This window comes from Mustela lutreola, chromosome 9, assembly GCF_030435805.1.
Source record: "Mustela lutreola isolate mMusLut2 chromosome 9, mMusLut2.pri, whole genome shotgun sequence".
NCBI lineage: Eukaryota > Metazoa > Chordata > Mammalia > Carnivora > Mustelidae > Mustela > Mustela lutreola.
Window position 1 is genome coordinate 72,910,240 of NC_081298.1, and position 20,677 is coordinate 72,930,916.

At 38.1% G+C, this 20,677-nt stretch overlaps 1 protein-coding gene and 1 long non-coding RNA gene across 6 annotated transcripts in view; one reads left to right on the forward strand and one right to left on the reverse strand.

The window, feature by feature from the left end:
* LOC131808598 (uncharacterized) overlaps positions 1 to 4,351 on the reverse strand; it is an 80,554-nt gene extending 76,203 nt beyond the window's left edge. The window contains exons 1-2 of one of the 2 annotated variants that reach the window (XR_009344844.1): positions 4,191 to 4,350; positions 3,767 to 3,809 (exon numbers count right to left, since the gene is read on the reverse strand). This is a non-coding gene — a long non-coding RNA (uncharacterized LOC131808598). Of the gene's footprint in view, positions 1 to 3,766; positions 3,810 to 4,190 lie in introns of both variants that reach the window. The other variant, XR_009344845.1, reaches the window with a different exon arrangement.
* Positions 4,352 to 4,473: 122 nt separating this feature from the next.
* The window catches only part of FOXN2 (forkhead box N2), a 67,384-nt gene continuing 51,180 nt past the window's right edge, over positions 4,474 to 20,677 (forward strand). Inside the window, exons 1-2 of one of the 4 annotated variants that reach the window (XM_059134751.1) lie at positions 4,754 to 4,905; positions 6,065 to 6,155. The gene's annotated coding sequence lies outside the window, so the exon portion shown is untranslated. Of the gene's footprint in view, positions 4,581 to 4,748; positions 4,906 to 5,026; positions 5,220 to 6,064; positions 6,156 to 20,677 lie in introns of those variants that run through there. The other 3 variants (XM_059134752.1, XM_059134750.1, XM_059134753.1) reach the window with 3 other exon arrangements.

Genomic DNA, 20,677 nt, shown 5'->3' on the forward strand with positions numbered 1-20,677 from the left:
GAAGGCTCCAGATCCTCAGCTGTCCCTTCCAGCTTCATGAGCCAAAACAGAAATAATATAAACTGATAAATTTATTCATATGTAAAGGACTATAGAAAAGTAGTCAATATGTTTTTATAATCGACTTTGCTAATTGTTGTTCAAACCTATGTTCTTACTGAATATTTTGTCTATTTTATCAATAGCAGAATATGTTAACATCTCATGCTAAAATTGTTGATTTTTTTTACATTTGCTTTCAGTTTTGTAAAGTTTTTGTGCCATCATTTTCCAGCTTCAGACTAACTATTCTATTAAAAAGTCAGTTCTAAATCTATTATTTCTTTAAAGATAAGCTCTTATTTTCCTTAGTTCCTCTTTAGATTTTTCTCTTTGTCTTTGGATTTTAGCATTTTTTTTTTTCATGATGTATCTACATGCCAACTATATCCTGCTGGTGATTCATTAATTCAAATATTATTTCTGCCCAATACTATTTTTCCTTTCCTTCCAGAATTCCAACTACATGCATATTAAGCTTTATAACTATATCTTCTATGTGCTTTCCCTGTGTTGTGTATTTTCCATCCTTTTTCTTACACCTCATTCTGCATAGTTTCTTCTCAACTATCTTCTAGTTCACAAACTCTATCTTTATCTGTGTCTAATATGCTGTTATACCCAGCACTGAGTTCTTATCTTCAGCTAGTGAATTTTTTCGTTCTAAAATTTTCATCTGATTCTTTTTTTCAGGTTTCTAGTTATCTGTCTAAATTTTTATTCTTATGTTTTATTTACTTATACATAGAAAGCATTGTTATTTTAAAATCTGTGTCTGATAATTTCACTATCTGAATCCCTTTTGTTCAGTTTTTGTTGTTGTTTCTATTGTTTTTTGTTTGTTTCTTTGTATGACTGATTATTTTTCACTGTGTACTAGATATAGTTTTTGTAAAATTGTACAAAGGATCTGAGGCCTAAAATGATATTACTTTACTCCAGAGAAAATTTCAGTTTGCTTCTGCCAAGGGCTTCAGGACATTAGCTTAAAGGAATTAATCTAATCCAATCTCAGGGGTGAGATGATTTGAAATGGAGATGTCTCCCCTTTACTTCTAGGATATAACCACTTGGATTCCTTGTCCAAAGAAAGGGGGCTTCAACCCAATCATGCTCCTTCCCCCTTTGCATATCTTAAACTCTAATCACTATCCCCCATTCCTGTTCATACTCTCAGCAACCTTCTATGGAATATATAAGTGGATTCACTGGGCCTCCATCAACCCTCAGGTCATGGACTATAATTTCTATCTAACACATTCAAGCTGATATTTTTATATTTTGCTAAGTTTTTCCAGTGTCCTTAGTAAGACACTAGTCCTAGTAAGTGTCCTTAGTAAGAAACTAGTGAGACACTAAGTCCTAAGTAATTTGGTCCAAATTACTGCCAATAACAGGATCTATAGAAATGTAGGTTCTTGGGTACCTGGGTGGTTCAGTTGGTTAAGTGTCTGCCTTCAGCTCAGGTTTACGATCCCAAAGTCCTGGGGTTGAGCCCTGAGTCAGGCTCCCTGCTTAGCAGGAAGTCTGCTTCTCCCTTTCCCTCTGTCTCTTCTCCTGGGTTGTGCTCTCTCTCGCTCACTCTCTCTCAAATAAATAAACTAAATCTTTATAAATAAATAAGATTTAAAAAAAGAGAAATGTAGGTACTATCAAATACAGGCAGTTGCACTTAGGAAGTACACTGAAAAAATCCTCAAAGGAAAAAAAAAAAGAAGACCTTCATTAACAATTCCATCTTTTTAGCCCAAGTGGCAGACCAGTACTTAGAACTGTTGTATCCTAGTTCTGGCAGCTCGTAATTTGAGAAAAGTTACTACTTTTATCAACAAATATCACTGTTATATATTATACACATAATATATTATATATCACCTCTGTCCCAAAAACTGTTCCAAGAAATTAGACTATAAGAATGAAAAAGATATGGTCATTGACTTCAAGGGGATTGAAGCCTACAATTGTTATCAGTAAACTGGTTATTTTTAGAATCACCAAGTCATGATTAAAGAGTCTTTGTTAAATATATGTAATACAATGATAAATATATTTAAAGTATAAACACATATATTCAAGTTTATATCATATTTTAGCCTAAATATGAGGGCATTTCAAACAATATATTTTCTAATGCATTTGTCTTCCAGGGAGGTTTATTACTGAATATGTTCCTTTAAAGTATTTTGGAGAACGAAGAATACAAACTTTGAAAGATATCTTAAATGCCAGGATCCTCTTTTTCCAAAAGAGTTAAACTATGCCTTCATAGCCTTTTCACTCTTGTAAACTCCTGGGAAAAGCTACTCACGCTGAATCATCATTAGTTTTAATCAGAGCTTTTCCCTGATAGGTGTCCAAAGTCCTCTAAAATAGCCTTTAAGTATACAAGTGTCCCTGGACTCTAAACTTAAAGTGTGACAGATTTCCTAAGGGACCTGAGCTTTACCCACAGAGATTATTTAAATGTTCCCAGCCTCTCTATTGAATTAGTAGAGAGGACCAGCAGAGAGCTCTTAGTGGATGCCCATGCAGTACATTTATTATTTGACCTTGAACAAGTTACTTAACTGTTCTGGATTTGTTTTTGCATCCATGATAAACTGGGCTCCTAGAAGACATCTTTAAAGTATATATTAATTCCAGATCTCAAATTCTGTGATTCTTCTAGAGTTGAGGAAGACTGTTTGGTCACCTGAGTTTAAAATTGATTAGAGGGGCAACTGGGTGGCTCGGTGGGTTAAAACCTCTGCTTTCAGCTTGGGTCATGATCCCGGGGTCCTGGGATGGAGCCCTGCATCGGGCTCTCTGCTTGGCAGGGAGTCTGCTTCCCTTCCTCTCTCCCTGCCTGCCTCTCTGCCTACTTGTGATCTCTGTCTGTCAAATAAATAAATAAATAAATAATTGATTAGAAGGAAAAATAGAAACTAAAGTTCAATATATCAAATAAGATGCTATTACAATAATCTGTAAGGAGATGAAGACCTATATTATATTAGGGATCACCAAGGGCAGCAGAGATAAAACAAAGGACTAAGGTATGAGAAGGCCATAGCTCACCAGAAGCTACCTCCTCTCAATCTTCCCTTCGTTCCTCTGCTCCCTTTCTACTACCTTCTCCCTCCGGGAGACAAACCTTCAGTTTGTCCACATGAGGAGGCAACAGTGATTGCTCTAAAGGGAAAAAATGAAGCAACTCTTGCTTTAACTGAAGCTGACTGTATATTTACCTTGTGGCCTCTTACTCTAAATACAGTTATGAGGCCTTTCAGGACAGTGCAATGAGAACCAAATGGAACTGGCAGGTGATTTTGGTCAAATCGTACAGACACAGCATTCTCCTCTGTGGAATGAGGACTGAACACTTCCATTTTTTATTCCATTTTGATTTTATACATTCTGATGCCTATAATTCTTCTGTGTCTCTGTCATCCCCACAGTTTGACTTGTTTTATTATCAGTAGGAAGCTTGTTTCATAATCAGCTCACTTTATACTCATAGCCTGGCACATAGTGAATATTCAGTTAACATTCATTGCTCAGGAAGAATGTGAACCTCCCATGCATCAGTCACTATGCAGGTCTCTTCACCTTTTCTTTCAATCCATTCAGCACATTTGTGAGATAGGTATGACTACTCTTGTTTTTGAAGATGTGGATATAGATTTTCAGAAATCTAGTAATCAGAATCATAATCTTAGTAAGATGGAGCCTTAGTTCTGCCACTTACCTTATATTTATCAGGTTATTTTTCTAAGCCTCGGCTTCCTTATCTGTAAAGTGGGAATTTGTAAGAGTTAGGATAGGGTTTGCAGATTTAGCAAAAAAAAAAAAACCCACACAAACCACCAAATGGAACATTCTCTTGTTTAAAAAATATGATTCTGTCTTTATCTGAAATTCTGATTTAATGGGACACTCCTGTGTTTTATCCGGCAATGCTATCTTAGCATTATGATTATTACAATGCATGTCAAAAATTTAGCTCAGTCCCTAGCACTTGGTGAGGGCTCAATAAATGCAATGCTTACTAAATTTTGGATCTGATTCCAACCCTTTTTTTTTTCCACCACAAACACGCTGAGCTCAGTTTTCACTTAAAATTTCAGTAAAGCGAGTGTAATAACGACTTTTAGCTCATATTAAGGTTTTACCGTTCCTACAGCGCTTTCAAAGTCTGGCCAATGGCGGAAAGCTCTTGGGAAAGCCCCCAGAAGCTCCTGCTGTTGGAGGTCTACAGGGCAGTCCCAGCACCAGGCTTCCCCGGCCGACCGACCGGGGAGGCCACCCTAGCCCCGCCTCCGCACCATTTCGGCCACTCAGGGGCCGTGCCGCGCCCTGCCGCCCTCCTATAGGTCCTTCCGGACAGGCGAGGCCTTTCCATTTTTCCCGCCTTCCCAGCCCCTCCTCAGCCCGAAAGCAGCACTGGCCCACAACGTCTCCTCCCTGCCTTCCGTGCGAACCCCGCCCTTCCGGACACTGCATCACCCTTCCTTCCCATCAGCAGTTCAGAGCAGCCGGCGAGGACCCGGGCCGGCCCTTAGGTAGGAGGTGGGAGGGGACACCGAGGGGCGGGCCGAGCCCCCTCCGGAGTGGTCGCAAGAGGCGGGGACCAGAGGGAGGGGCGGGGCTAATCTCCTTGGCGCCGCGTTGCCATGGCATCGGGGGAGGGTGCAGGGAGGGGGAGGAAGCGAGCGGGAGGGGGATGTGGTGCTGCCGCGGCCGCCACCGCAGCTGCCGCTGCCTGCTCTTTGCCGCGTCTTCCCGGAGGCGGCTGCTGGGAGCCGTCGGGAGCAGCTGCGCTGCTCTGCCATATTGTGTCTTCCCCTGCCCGTCCCTCGCCTCCCCGCTGCGGCGGTCGAGCAGACGGTGAGTCCCGTGCGGAGTGGCGCCCTTCTGGGCGGGCGCCGCCGGGCGGCCGCGCTCCTAGCCCCGGCCCGCCGCGCAGTTCCCGGGCGCGGAGGCAGCGCGTGCGGTCGGCGCCCGGCGTGGGGCGCGGAGGCGGCTGTCCCGTGACGCGCCCGCGGCTGTCCCGTGACGCCCCCGGACATTTTTGTCCTGTGAGGAATTGGAGCCGGCATGGGGGTCTCCCCTGCGCTTGGCTTGGGTCCTGCGTGGGTTCCCGGGGGTGTCAAACTAAGGGGAGCGCGGCCCCGTGAGGAGTTAGGAGTTTTTCGTGAGAGGTAATGACTGCCCCGGAGCGGGTGCCGCGCGGCGGGATCCGTGGCTAGGGGTGCCGGCTCTCCGGCAAGGCTCGGGGGTGGCCCTGAGGACGCTTAGGGCTCCACTCGGGGCGAATCTGCTGTTAGAGGAAGTGCCTCAAGCCCCTCGGGAGTGTGTGCAGCACCCCCTCCCCCGCCTCCAAGTGGAGCGAGACGTGCCGGGCGTGAAGTCCTGGTCCGGCCCCAGACGGCCTGGCTGGGCCGGGCCAAGTAGTGCCCGGGGAGGCGCCAGCCGCTGCCTGGAGTGAACTTGTTAAGCCCCGGAGCTGCCGGGCGTTGGGGGTACAGGGGCGGGTCCCGGATGTGGGGGTGGCCGACCCCGGCACCCTCTGGCCCCCCCTCCAGCGGGCGCCCTGGGGGCCTCGCCGGGTAGCTGTCTTGGTGGGGTGCGAGTTAGGGTTTTTCTGCGCTGCAATATGGACACTTCCTGTTCGCCAACTCTCTTGGGCCCGTGGTTACTTCTGCCCTTCTGTCTTGTGTCTGGGAGGGTGAGAGGTCGTAGGCGAGGCCCTCCGCGTGCTGGGTTCGCCCCACCGCAGCCGCAGCAGCAGCGCAGCAGCGAGTCTGAAACCCGGGAGGACCGGGGGGAGTCAGGAGAAAGCGGGCCCCAGTGCATAACCCTCCATCCTCTACTGTTACTCAACTCCACCTCTTTTACCCCTTCGCAAAATGCCTCTGTTCACATCTTAGCTCGCGGGAGTGAGCTTAGCGAATTCAGTGGGGTGCACACTCGGGATCTTCTTGGACCTGATTTTTGATTTGAAGTCTCTTTAAAGCAGCCCCTGTACTTCGTTTTCACCTTACAGGAAAAAAAGTCTTATCATGCAAAGAAACGGCATGGTCTTTTTTCTACCCCAACTCCGCGGTGGAGGGAGGAGGAAGGTTATTTGTTTCCAGGTTAGTTTGTGCTGTTTCTCCTGTCTTCCTTCTGATTGTGACAGCCACGTGGCCGGCTGAGTGTAATAGAGTGCCCTAGCGCCACTAGATGTGAGGCTTCACTGGTACCCGCGGCTTTGCAATCGTGCTGTAGCCTCAAATCCACGTTTATTTTGGTGTTTTCGGAGATGAGGAAGTGGAAAAAGCTGAACTGTTCATGTCTATCTCTGTTCCGTCCGAATTGTAAGACTTACCTGTTACCTTGCAGTCCTTCTAAGGGTATATATTGACGTGGTTTTTTGCCTTCTTGTGCTGTTTTGATGATTCAGCTCTAAAAACTCAGCAGTATTAGGTACCGTTAAGAGGTGGTGGGGCAATAGAGTAGAACATTATGGAGTTCCCCAACTCTGGGGAAAAAAAAAGTCGTTTGTATTTCAAAAGCGTTAGTGAGAGGTTCTGTGCAATAAGAAATAATCATGTTGTGGAATATTTCTTTTTGAGTTTTATAAAAGTCTTATTTTTTTCTCCTTACATAAAAATTCTGACCTGGAAAAATACATTATTAGTGAAAATACTTGTTTAGGGATGAGGTAAATACCGTTTGATTTATGTGTGCGCACTTTAAGCTTTTTTGGGGAAAGTTTTAATAGTTAATATGAATGTTAACATGAACAGATTTTATTTTAAGGAATGACATTTAATTTTAAAATAGAAGGTCAAAGGGTTGAAGATGAAAAAAATCCAAACTTTTGGAGAGTTGGAGAATTTTAGAATTTAGGTGTAATCCCTGGACACTAACGCATCATGTTTCATTTTGTAAAAGCTTTGGTGGATTTGAATTACTTCTGTAACATATGTTATTTGAATCAGTTTTACTTGAAGGGTGCTAAGCCACAGGAAACATTTAGAATGTGTAAAAGAATTATGTACAGAAGTTACAGCAGCACCCTTTATTAAAATTTATGCCATAACAATGGTTCTCAATCAATGAAGTTAATAAATAAAAAGTTTAGAGAGGCTTCGGTGCAGAGAAGATAATGTTATTGAGAAATTAGTATATGTGTTGACCACTGAGAGGAATGCTTAGTTGAGAAAGAAAAGTAAATGAGGTGGTGAAATACTTATATAAAGCAGGAAGCACTGAAAACATATGCTGTCTGACACATTATTATGGGCTTCAACTATCGAATGAAACTTTTAAAAAGTGCTGTCCAAACAGGACTTAACTCCTGTTCGTATGGTAGCTTAGCTACTCATAGTATGTATGTTGTGTGTTGCTTTTAGATTGTTGTCATTTTGGTAACTGGGTTTTGCACAAATGCAAAAAGTCCTCCCGAAATAAAGCTTCAGAGGCCCAGTGCTTTTCTCATTTGTTAGGGAAAAAACAGAGGTCTATGATATGATCCCTATTCTTCAGTTGAAGACAACAGACTAACACCAATGAAAATAAGAATTTATATTGTGAGAGAATACAGTTAGGAGTTAAATTTTATAATGCAGGCAAGTACTATAAAGCTTAAAAGGAGAAGGAACCTACAGGGTTTTGATTGGGGAGGCTTCTTCAAGAAATAAGGCTCTTGCTTTCTAAAGTCTAACCTATGTTATGTCAAACATGAATACCAAATTTCTTCTCAGGACTTTCCCAACTTTGGTCCTTGTCTTCTTCTATCTTATTTTTAAGTAACCTTCAGGAACTGTTCTTTAATTACTACTTGAGTGTTGTAAAAGAATTTTACTTCTTCTTACCTTTGCTGGTGTAACATGAATGTCAAACATGAATACCAAATTTCTTCTCAGGACTTTCCCAACTTTGGTCCTTGTCTTCTTCTATCTTATTTTTCAGTAACCTTCAGGAACTGTTCTTTAATTACTACTTAAGTGTTGTAAAAGAATTTTACTTCTTCTTACCTTTGCTGGTGTAACATTTTTCTGTTGGAAATGTACCTGCACACATCCTCTTAACCACGCAAGAAATACTTGATCTTGAGTCTTGGCTGTCCTTAGAGCCTTAGAATCACAGAAATACAGACCTGCTTTCACTTCTCCAACTGAAAATTCTTTACCTTCTCAAAATGCATATAATTCTTTTGGCTATAGCATTCTATACTGCCTTGTTTTCACTTAATGAATACTTTTTGAGCCCTTTCATGTGGCAGGCACTGTTATAGGAACTGAAGTTACAGCTTTGAATGAGAAATATTCCTGTGTTCTTTGTTAGTCTTTTTTTTTTTTTAGGTTTTATCACCCCCAAGGAGATTATAAAGTCTTTGACCACCCAGAAGAATCTTGTTTTCTTGTGTATATGTGATATGCTTAGTGAGCATTGAATTATTTTCTGAATAAAGGAAAGGCTTATGATAGGACGTAGAGAGATGTATGCAAGGATCTTTACAAGTGAAGGTACAAAAAAGCATAAGCAATTATGGATGGCCTTGAAAGTATCACTTCTGAATTTAAATATGGTTTAGTTGAAAGAAAGTGTTTGAGCCTGCGTTTATGATAAAATCCTTATTTGAGGAAGATTCATTTGATAGTAGTGTGTACTACTGATAATAAACTGTGGGGTGGAGAGGCATAACTTTGAGAGGGAAGTTTGGAAGAGGAGCTTTATCAAGAAGATGAGGAGTTTAGTTAGTTGAGTGTAAGGTGAGTGGGAGATAACAAGGGGAAAATGACCTTAAAGTGACTAAAGATTAGAGATGTGGGATAGTCCATGCAATACAGAATGACAGCTAATGTTATGAATTTTTGTCACAGAGTGAAATGAAATGTTGAGGACCAAGAATGATACTTTGGGAAACTAAAATTCAGAGGGCTTTTGCTTTGGCCATATTGTCACTTCGTAATTAATACTATAGACTTATACGATGCCTACAGGGTGTTTTATTAATAACTTTATTTCCACTACAGGAGAATGCTATCTTTGTCTTACCACCAAACATAAAGAGACTAAAAGAATGTTTATCATCATTTACTTCCAAGGGATTTTGATTCATTCCTTATTTTCCTTACTCTGTTTTTATTTAAATAAAACTTTTTTAGATTAGTTTTACATTTACAGAAAAGTTGCAGGACAGTACACATGAGTATACCTTACTCAGTTTCCATCTCATTTTCGTTGTTAACTTCTTATATTACTGAATATAAGATTACTTATATTACTTATATTACCATGACACATTTGTTATAACTAAGGAAACAAAATTGGTTCATTTCTAATAACTAAACCATATACTTTATTCAGATTTCACTAGGTTTTTCCTAGTATGCTTATTCTGTTCCAGAATTCCAAATTCTCAGGCTTTTCTTGTTTTTATGACTGACAGTTTTGGGGAGTACTAGTCAGAAATATTAGAGAATGCCCCTCAATTGAGATTTGTCCACTGTTTTCTTCGTGATTGGGCTAGGGTCATGAGTTTTAGGGAGGAAAACAACAGAGGTGAAGTCCCATTCTCATCACATTACTCCAAGAGTACATACTAACAATATGATAAAATTGATGATAATCTTGATCACTCTTTGAGGTCTTTGCCACATTTCACCCCCACCTTCCATATTTTACTGTTTTAGAAGCAAGATGCTAAGCATATCCCATCCTCAAGGCCTTAACCTAATTTTGATTCATATATTTTCCCCCCTCAACCTAATTTTCTTTTCCATAAATAAACATTTAAACTTGGATAGATATTTTTTGAGCATCTACTGCATTTCAGTGCTAAGAATATAGTGGTGAGCAGGAGATGTCATTTCTACTTTTCTGGAGTTTGCCTAAAAAGAAACCATAGAATTTATCCCCACACCTTACATAGTTGTTGATTTCACTGTCAGTTATAAATGTAGTGTTATAATAATGTGTTATTGAGAGTATTATCAATAAAACAGTGCTGGTTTTATTGGACAAAAATTTGATTAAAGGCATGTTGAATGAGAATTTCAGTTAATTTTTTTTTTACTTTGAATTCTTATTGAAGTTCTTTCTAAAATGTTTTTAATACATTATACCTTTCACACTATTTGTACAGCCCACTGAGCATAATTTATTATTTAAGTTAGAATTTTGACACAGAGCTAATATAGGACTTTTGAGTTTTATTTGTAACCTTGGAGGTAGTGAATTGAGAAAATTGATAAACTCATATCCTTGTGGTTTGTTTATCTTAAAGGAGGAAATACAGAAAAAAAAGTGATTTCTTGAAAATATTTTTCTATTCCTTTTGTTTGCCCCCTGCCTTTGTCCAGCTCCTCCATCCTCAAAAGTTCAGTTTGAATGCGACCTCTTATATAGTTATTGAACAACATTTATTAATAATCATAGCAGCAATCAATACCTTTTATTGAGCACCTACTGTAGTCTTATGGAATTATACTATATACGTAGTATATAGTATATAGAGTTTATTAATTCCCTATAAAAACCCTACAGGAAATATTTTTTTCTTCTTGATAAAGAAAAAGATAATGAAAAGTTATATAAATGCACTGCTGGGTATTTGAATTCAAGTCTGTCAGACTTTAAAAATGCATATTCTGGGGTACCTGAGTGGCTCAGTTGGTTGAGCTTTGGGCTCATGATTTTGACTTAGGTCATGATCTCAGGGGTCCTGAGGTCTAGCCACATGGGCTCCATTCTCCATGGGGCATCAACTTGAAGATTCTCTCCCTCTGCCTCCCTCTCCCTTCTCACTCTCTCTCTCTTTTTCTTAGATAAATAAATAAATCTTTGGGGAAAAAAATGCATATTCTAGATACTGTGACGTGAAGTCTTTTAAAAAAGAGTTATTTGCCAGGATGAGAAACATCTTGATCTGTCTCCAGGAAGGAGTAGGTAAAAATACAGGGTAGGGAGAGGAAGCTAATACTAATTTCCAGGACATTTTCACTCATTTGATGCCTAATTTATAGAATGCCTCATCTAGGAGTGCTACTACTTTATTGTTATAATGAGTTAAGTAACTGGTGTTAACTCCTTGGGACTCAAGGAGGTTAAGTCACTTCTCAGATTGTATAAGCTTATTGGCTGATGGGTCTGTTTGATCTCAAAGCCTTGCTCTTTGACTTTTCTGGTACAGGATGCTGCTATATTTATTCATTTATTTAAACATTTGCTTACTAAATGGTCTGTATGAGAGCATAAAAATGAATATATTGAGTTCTACCTGCAAGGATTTATAGTCTAGTGCAGTATTTCCTAAGTGGTTGATAGAACCATTGTAGTAAACTGTAATCAGCATTTCTTTAAAAAAAAAAAAAAATCAAATAGAAAATTTAAACGTATTGTATATGGTAAGTGTAAAAGTATAGTTTCATTTTGTATCAGTTATATGTATCTGTCATGGTTTCCTAGGTATGTCATAAACAGCAAATAAGTTCCATAATAGGGTTCTGTATGGGATGCTAAGGAAGCACGGTGGAAAAGCAAATAATTCAAGGAGAGCTGGAAGATGACTTTAAGCAGTTGTAACAAATGGGGTAGAGAGCCTTAAATACATCTAAAAGCCTGAAGGAATAAAAGAGCGTAGTATATTCAGGAACTTGAAGTGGTGTGAAATACTGGCATACAGGAGCCAGATTTTTCTAGGAGCTTATAGGTTACTGTACCAAAAATTTTAGATTTTACTAGCCCCATGATTTTCTAGAATCTCATGGTGTTCTTTTGTTAAAGAACAAATACATGTATATATTTGATTGTATCATATAATCCAGAAGCAGTTTTAGCAAAAGACAATTTAACCTGTGGTGCCTGAGTGGCTGAGTTCATTAAACGTCTGCTTTTGGCTGAGGTTGTGATCCCAGGAACCTGGAATCAAATCCCATATTAGGCTCCCTACTCAGTGCAGTGTCCACTTCTCTCTCTCCTGCTCCTCCTCCAGCTCATGCTTTCTCTTGCTCTTTCTCAGAAAGAAAGAAATAAAATCTTGAAAAGAAAAGAAAATTTGACCATATAACATGTATGCGGTATAAAATGGTGCCCATGAATATAACCGTTGATGAAAACAATCAAAACCAAAAACTGGTTAAGCAATTTTGAGGTGGCTATCAGGTAAATGTTCCTCTTTTACTTTTCCTTGTGTTTTGTTATCTGTTAGCCATTGCTACCGACCAGTGGTAGCAGGTGCTAACCTTTTAAGAGAAACTTTGTAATTGTTCACTATTCCTTTGAATTAGAAAGACAGTCATTTTTGCAGTTTTGAGGACACTTGGGCCAGCTATTGGGATATTAATGTCAGACCCATTTCTGAAGGCAGTGTTCACAAATTTTGCCTACAGCTGTTTTTTGTTTGGGTTACTTTTGTTACTTGTTTGTTTTTTTTTCCTTCAAATTTTGCATTATTTGCCAACATTTAAATATTGGTACATTTCACATGCAATGACTAGAGTTCTGTCATCTCTGGAAAAATTGAACATTGTAGCAACAATGGTTTCCTGTTCCTACATGGTGGTAACTGGCTAACCCTTATAATAAGGAGTTGCCTTCTTTTTGAGGTGACCATCATTCTCTATTGTCTTAACACCAGATCAGCTTCATTCATTTGTTGCCTACCTTGTCCTTGTAAGGCATTTAAATTGCCTGTGTACTGTACATTGTGAAGAGTTTTTAAAAGGGGCTTTTGGTGTTTGAAAGATCATTCTGCCATCACTGGAAAGGATAGATTGGAGGAATATGAGAAGGGTCTGGTTAGAATATTAATGCAATAGGACAGGTGAAAAGCCCTTTCTTCTGTACCTGCAGTACTTTGTACCTTTTCTCAAAACACACACTATATATAGCTTTCTATTATAGGTGTTATTTATTTCTTCAAGTGAAGTGTAAATACCTCATACATAATATATCCTGGATAAATGTTTGTTGAATTTAATTTTATTTATTTGGAAGACCATCATATTTGTTGCAAAGATGAGTTCTCCAGGCAGTTTTAGAGTATCTCTTAAAAAAGACCCTTTTATGTATTTTTTATGTATGCAGTTAATTCTAAGAATTAGTCAGTGTCAGATACTTTTTAAAGTATGTGTTACATGTGAGAAACAGAACAGGTAGGTACTCTGTATTGAGATAGTAGACTTTTAATTCACCATCCTGTTTGCCAAACATAAGGACAAAACATTGTGAGAAAATTTGTCCCTTGGTTTGCCACGTCATTTTATGAAGTTGGTTTGAAGATTATTCCAAAAGGTTTTTTTGCACCTGTTTTCCTTTGATACCTAGTAGTTTTAAATTAATTTATCTGTAGTTTTTGATTTTCCTAAATTCCTTTTTTACCCTTTTTACTGTAAAATAAAATGTAGATGTAGAAAACAAATGTGTAGCTTGGTGAATTATAAGACCAACACCCATGCAACCATCTTCCAGGTTAAGGGATGGAATTTTGCCAGCTACCTTAGAAGCCCTTCCATATCTGCCTCTTTCCCAAACATAACTTCCTTCCCTCAAGAAATAACTGCTATTCCTGACTTTTTTTGAAAGTCTCTTAATTTTCTTTTTTGTTTTATTACCAAGTATATATCCCCAGACACTAGAATTAAGCTTGCACACTTCCTTCCTCTTCATTTCTTTTTGACTCTTTTCTTTGCACCTTCTGTTTTTAAGGCTTTATCTTGTATGTTTATTTTTTCTTCTACTTTTTAAGTAGAAAAATCATTTTAAGTAGAAGAATCATTTCATTTCTGAAATGATTTTCTCTTTTTTTTTTTTTTTAAGATTTTATTTATTTATTTGTCATAGAAAGAGAAGCGAGAGCAAGCACAGGCAGAGTGGCAGGCAGAGGCAGAAGAAGGAGAAGCAGGCTCCCCGCCAAGCAAGGAGCGCAATGCGGGACTTGATCCCAGGACACTGGGATCCATGACCTGAGCCGAAGGCAGCCGCTCAACCAACTGAGCCACCCAGGCGTCCCTGATTTTCTCTTTTTTATAAATCCAGATTCTTTCCTGAACTCTTGTCAATTTATTTCTTAGTTTTTTATTTTGATAAATGTTTTTCTTTCAGGTCTTGTATAATTCTTTTAAGTTCTTTTTGAAATAGAAGCTCATTTTTATTTCTCCTATGCATATCCCTTAATGGCATGCTTCAGTTATCTGTAGGATGTTATTGTATCCCACCACCCCCTTTTAAAAAAAATTATTACTCTGTGTGTGTGTGTGTTGATTACATTTAACATGAGACCTACCCTGTTAAAAAAATGTTTAAATGTACAGTATAATATTGTTAACTGTAGGCACTGTATTGTACAGCAGATCTCTAGAATTTACTCATCTGGCATAATGGAAACTTTATACCTATTGAACAACTCCCATTTCCCCCTCTCTCTTGCTTCTATGAGTTTGACTCTCTTCCTGTTTCTTTTTTCTTACTGTAACTTTGTATGATATTCAGCCCCAATACTTGGACTTGTTTTTTATAAAGAAATAGTTTTCTTGAACTTGTAGGAGGAGACTTAGTTCAGATAGCTCTTCTGACTGCACAGATTTCTCTTTTGTTGTTTTTGTGCACCATTAAAAAAACGGTAGATGGCTTTCTGAAATTTCCTGGCTCTGTTCTACTCTGACACTTCTATTTGGACCTTCTCTTTCCTGTATCTTGTTTGTCCATAACCTGCTCAATTTTATTTTCATTCCCAGCACTTACTCTTAAGTGTAGACTCTATCCTGGAAGACAGCCCCAAGTGCCAGATTCAAGTGACCTAAGAGGACCAGACTGCTCCAGGCCTGTATGCCTTATTGTGAACTGCTTGCACTTAGTACAGGAGTGATTTTAGCTTCTCACAAATTGTCTCTCACCGCTTTCCACTGAATATCTTTTGGCTGTTTTGTACGTCTGTTCTCAAATTCTTCATACATCTCATTGTTTCCCCCCTGCTTTCTCTCACTTAGACACCAATAGAAAACAGGTTGGGGGAGGAGTGAGGGGAAAAATGGTTGGCTGTTTGTGGTTTGTTTCAGTCCTTTGTATTATGAAGTTTGTGGTGAGACTGTCAAATAGTTTTGTTGTAAAAGTTACCCATGGGTTTTGGGTTTGCTCCCTAATTGCTCTGTTTTATGTAAAGATTCACAGGGAATCAAAAATTTGCTGCCACCACAGCTGCCATTTTCCATAATTCTCTTCCTGATAATTTTAATTTGGGGAGTGGTTATATCTCTTTCCCCCCCTAAAATCTTGGCAAAAAAACTAATTTCTTCTAAAATTATTGCCACTTAATGCTGTCCATTGATTTTATATGTCATAGCACTCTGAACCTGTTATTTGGCCCTGATTATTTCTTCTTAGTTGAGCAAGCATTTAAAAGTCTATTAAAAATCCTTTGGGAAATTTTGAAAGGGTCATGGGATTATCTTTCAGTTGCAAATACACAAATGTTAGTGCTTTGACACTTAATGCTTTAGCTCTTTCCAATATTTAAAAGCTAACCTACATTATTTGCACCTACGGCTATTCTTAAATTATGGAGAAAGAATTGGTTAGTTTTGAGAACTTGTTGATTTTACTTTATATAAGATAGTAATTACATTCAGAAATATGAAATAATTGGAAGACTTAGTGGGGTAGTTTCTTGATGTTTAGAAAAACAAAGATTTAAATTATTTGTTCAAGGTAAAGATACTTATTTACAGGGGCGGCTGGATGGCTCAGTGGGTTAAGCCTCTGCCTTCGGCTCCGGTCGTGATCTCAGGGTCCTGGGATTGAGCCCCATATCAGGCTCTCTGCTCAGTGGGGAGCCTGCTTCCCCCTCTCTCTCTGCCTTGTGATCTCTCTCTCTCTCTCTGTCAAATAAATAAATAAAATCTTTTTTAAAAAAAGGTACTTATTTACAAATAGCAAATGCTGCATGTAAGTAAATAATTGCCATATGATATATACCCTTCTAGACACAGATTCAGGAGTAGTGTAGGAACCAGCTTTCCCCAAGGAGTGGGGAGGGTCAATTTTTTAGTTATAAAAGAGGTTTACTAATGGTGTATCATTACCTTTAATAAATTCGTTTTCTCTTTAAAGATTTTATTTTATTTATTTGACAGAGATCACAGTTAGGCAGGGAGGCAGGCAGAGAGAGTGGGGGAAGCAGGCTCCTTGCTGAGCTGAGAGCCTGATGCGGGGCCCGATCCCAGGACCCTGAGATCATGACCTGAACCAAAGGCAGAGGCTTTAACCCACTGAACCACCCAGGCGCCCCTTCTCTTCGTTTTTGTAAACTTTTTCCATTATAGTGCTTCATACAAATGGTTTTACTGTATTCTTCCTTTAATTACTACTTCCAAATAGCAGATTTTCAAATGGAATTAAAATAATTAATGCTTAAAAAGTTTTCTGATACTATTTTCCAAATACTCCATGCTTAAGTACTCTGCTTAGGGTTGTTATGTCCATTGTTTTCTTTTTGTTTTTATTTTTCATTCTGGAGTAAGTCTTTTTTTAAGGTATAGAACTTTAGTGTTTATAAAGTGGTTTCATTTCCGTTGTTTGTTTTGAGTTATTGACACAAATAACCACAGTTTAAAAAAAAAAGGAGGACAATATAAATGCAATTGGAACATAGTAGGAGAGAGAAACATTTCTAAAAGATGTTCAGGTGGTAATTGCATGGAGGAGTCCTCCTTAGAGTTTTGGCTGAATGGTGGTAGGGAAGGTAGACAATCCAGATGTTAGAAAAGCTGGGACAAGAATATAAATAGAGAAATGCACAAGAAAATTTTGGACAAAATTAGTCAGGTTTGGACTAACTTCAAGTAGAGGAGCATTAGCTTGATGCTATAGATTTTTAGTCAGATATATTTATGTTTGCATGTACTTTTTTTTTTTTCAGTCTTTTGTATTTGTGGAGCAATCTAAGCAGGGTAGCAACTAGTGTAGTGGTAAGGAGTGTGAGCTCTAGAGCCATACTCCCTCAGCTTGTATCTCCTTTGTGCTACTTTAGAGTTTGTGGTAATGAGCATGCCATTTAATCTTTCTGTATCTGTTTCCAAATATAAAATGGACACTAATAATAGCAACTGCCTGGCAGAGTTGTGAAGATTAAAAGAGTTAATACTGGTAAGTCACTAAAAACAATTCCTGGTATCAGTAAGCATTTAGTGAATTTTTTTATATAAGAAACTACTAGCTCTCATTTACATAAATCCATGTGTACATGATTTATACACACACACATAAGAAATATACATATGGGTAGAATATATAGGTTTTACCATGTATCTATAGGAAAGCTGGTGATATTTTAATTTCAGTTTTTGATGGCATTTAGATTTAGTATAGAATGAAAATCCAACCATCTCATTTTATAGATGTCCAAGTTATGTAGCAGCAGAGCTAGAACCAAGATCTGACCGACAAAAATTATTTGAGCTGTAAACAAAACAGAAAACCAGCTCTGTCATTGTGTAGCTTTCAGTCAGTTAGGAAAGATAGGTCTTAAGCCATCTCAGGTATGCTAAATGTTATTAAAAAGGATATTGGGTGCCTGGGTGGCTCAGTGGGTTAAGCCTCTGCCTTCGGCTCAGGTCATGATCCCAGGGTCCTGGGATCAAGCTCCACATCAGGATCTCTGCTCAACAGGGAGCCTGCTTCCCCCTCTCTCTCTGCCTGCTTGTGATCTCTCTCTCTGTCAAATAAATAAATAAAATCTTAAAAAAAAAAAAAGTCTAGGATATTATGGAAGGACAGAACTTAGGGCCCTGTCTAGTCCGGGGTGTAGAGAAGATTTCCTTTAAGATTTTACAACTGCGATGTGAGTGATAAATAACAGCCAGGGTTAGGTGAAATCAAGAGTGTGTCAGGCAAAAGATGCAACATTTGTAAAGGCCCTGGAGGAGGAGAAAGCATGGCCTATTCAGACATCTAAAGTGGGGAGAATCAGGAAGAGAGTGGCAAAAGATGTGACCTAAAGAAGTTAGGGGCTAAGTCATGCCAGGTCTCATGTACCATGTAAAGGACTATACATTTGGACCTCAAGGTCCCCTTGCTAGATTAAGAAAGAAAGGGACCTTGTCAGATTTGCATTTTATGAGATTATATTGTAGAGAACAAATCAAGGGAAGATCAGACATAGATGCAGGGAGACTAATTAAAAAGCTCTTGTCAGAGCCCCTGTATATGTTTGTGCAGCAATTATAATGGGTACCATTCATGTAGACTACTATTACAGGGGTCTAGATGAGCAATATCTACCTCCAAGAAGAAAAGCAGCCATTTTCCTATCAATATTCTCTGTATTATCAAATGGAACTCAACATCCATTTGGGTGGCTGATCCTATCTACTGGTAGTGACAACTAGACCTCCTAGCTACATATAGCTACAGTTGATTTGGCTGTTTAGGATTTAGGTTATATTCTGAGTATGTTTATTTAGAAACTTAGTTATTAGGTTAAGTTTTACTTTCTACAATGCCCTGGAGATAGTCTGTTTAATAACATAAGTATCTTTAATAATTTTTAGCATAAATGTATTTTACTTCAGTAATTACTCAGTTAGTTGAGTCTATTTTAAATGTACTTACTTTTAACCGTACTTTTAATTAATCATATTTTGTGTTTGTGATATATATCAACTGGTTTAGAGTCCTAAGTTTTACTTTTGCTTTCCAAAGTTAATATAGAAAGCTATTAGTAAGGTAAGATACCATTTTCTGCCTTTATTAAATGTAATTTCCAATCTTGAATGTTCTTTTAAAAGATGCTTTTTTTCAGTGGAAAAATTTAATTGGCTGTAGGGGATTTACTGCATGGCTGACGGATTATGGCTTATTTCAAAGGATTAAAAATAATTTCTATATAAGTAAATTTTGATGACAAGGAATACTTACTATTTGTATTCAAATGCCAACTAAATTTACCTCTGTAGTTTAGGACATAAGATCTGTTGACTTTCAGGTTTCTGTAACTTTGCTCCTTTCAGCATTTTTCCAGTTTGGCATAGGACTGTCAAAAAACCAAAGGGCTGGTTGGTTAACTGGTCACTATATGGTTTGTGGCATGGTGATACTACTTCTAATACTAGATGGCATGGTTAGTTCCTTCCATTAGCAATTATTATTATTTTTTTTAATTTCTGTGTTGTCAGAGTTTTCCACCCTTTAACATATTTTCCTTTGTATACAGCATTGATTGCAGTCCTAAAGGTTGAGAAAGATGGTTTTTCTAAGCTAGATTTACTCTAAGAGCTAATAGTGCTTTTTTCCCCTATCATATTTAATAACAGGTAAAGTAAATTAATGCTATGTTTTAGATGGTAATAGAAGTTTTCAAGTTATTTTGTCATCAACTTTTTTTAAACATTTATTAGAACTAGTAATTTTCCTTATCAGAGAAAACAGTTTTCACTGCATTTAGATCTTTTGTGATACTATTCTTTTAAATAAGTATTTCTGTGTGTGAAAGGTGGGGTTATTTGCTAGCATTCATTTTGAGGGAAAGTATTTGGTCTTTATAAAGAAAATACCAGGTTTGTTGACTGGTTAGAAGCAAATGTGTTTCATTTTTTCTACTTATAAAGCTTCTGCTTCATTTTAACTTCCCCAGGAAACTGATGAAAAAATGAGACTTTTTTTTAAAAGACAAATGCTGCAACAATGTGTAGGGGAAGTCTTTATACAATGTACAGGTAACACAAGACTATTTAGATAGAAATGGCATTTAAATCATGGTTTATACTAAGTACCTGGGCAAGTTAGGGTGGAGAAAAAGGGATTCAATGGAAGGTTACAACAGAATTTTTCCCCGGATTTTACTGTTTGATGCTTTCAGCATGAGTTGGAGAAAGGTATTTTCCTTCACTCAGTTTTATTTCTTTTTTTACCTCTATTTGAAAAACAGTTTCCCTATGAGATAAATCTTTGACCCTTTTGTATTCTGCCCCCCTGCCCACTTTCCCGCCCTTTCTTGACTGGAAAATGCAGCTGCACACATTTTTTGTGTAGAGACAATGGATCACATGCTGTGTCACCTAAATCTATGACCAAGAGGCAGTTTTATCCCTAAGAGACCATAATGCTTCAGTTGTCCTGGATACATGACATCATGTAGCATTATAATCAAACACACGTCTTTTTGCAGTACATTTGGTATTTGACTCTACCCTCTAATCTCAGTATTGGATTTTATGGGATGGACAGTATTTATAATAGAGAATCTTAATCAAAATGAAAGTTTTATTGTTATTCAGTAGAAAAGATTGAGTTCCTTCCTTTTACATGTCTAAATTTTTTCTTACCTGAGGGTTACCAACTTTATCAGATATTTTGAGTTAATGGAATATCATAAAAGTTCCAGTATGTGTTAGGTTTGTTACATAGTGCCTTGCAAATAGTATGTGCTCAATAAATGTTACACATTGTTTTTCTCTCAGTGTGGTAAATTAATAGGAATAAAATTGTTTTCTTTTTTAAAAAATGAAGAACTCTTAGGATTTTAAAAAATAATTAGTATCTGTAAACTGCTAAAATAATTTTATATTGACCTTATGATAAGTTTCTTATACTGTTGAATAAATTCTGGGAATATAGTGCTGTGGCTTCCAGGGTTGAGAAAAGGTATTTTATTATAATTAATCAATGAAAA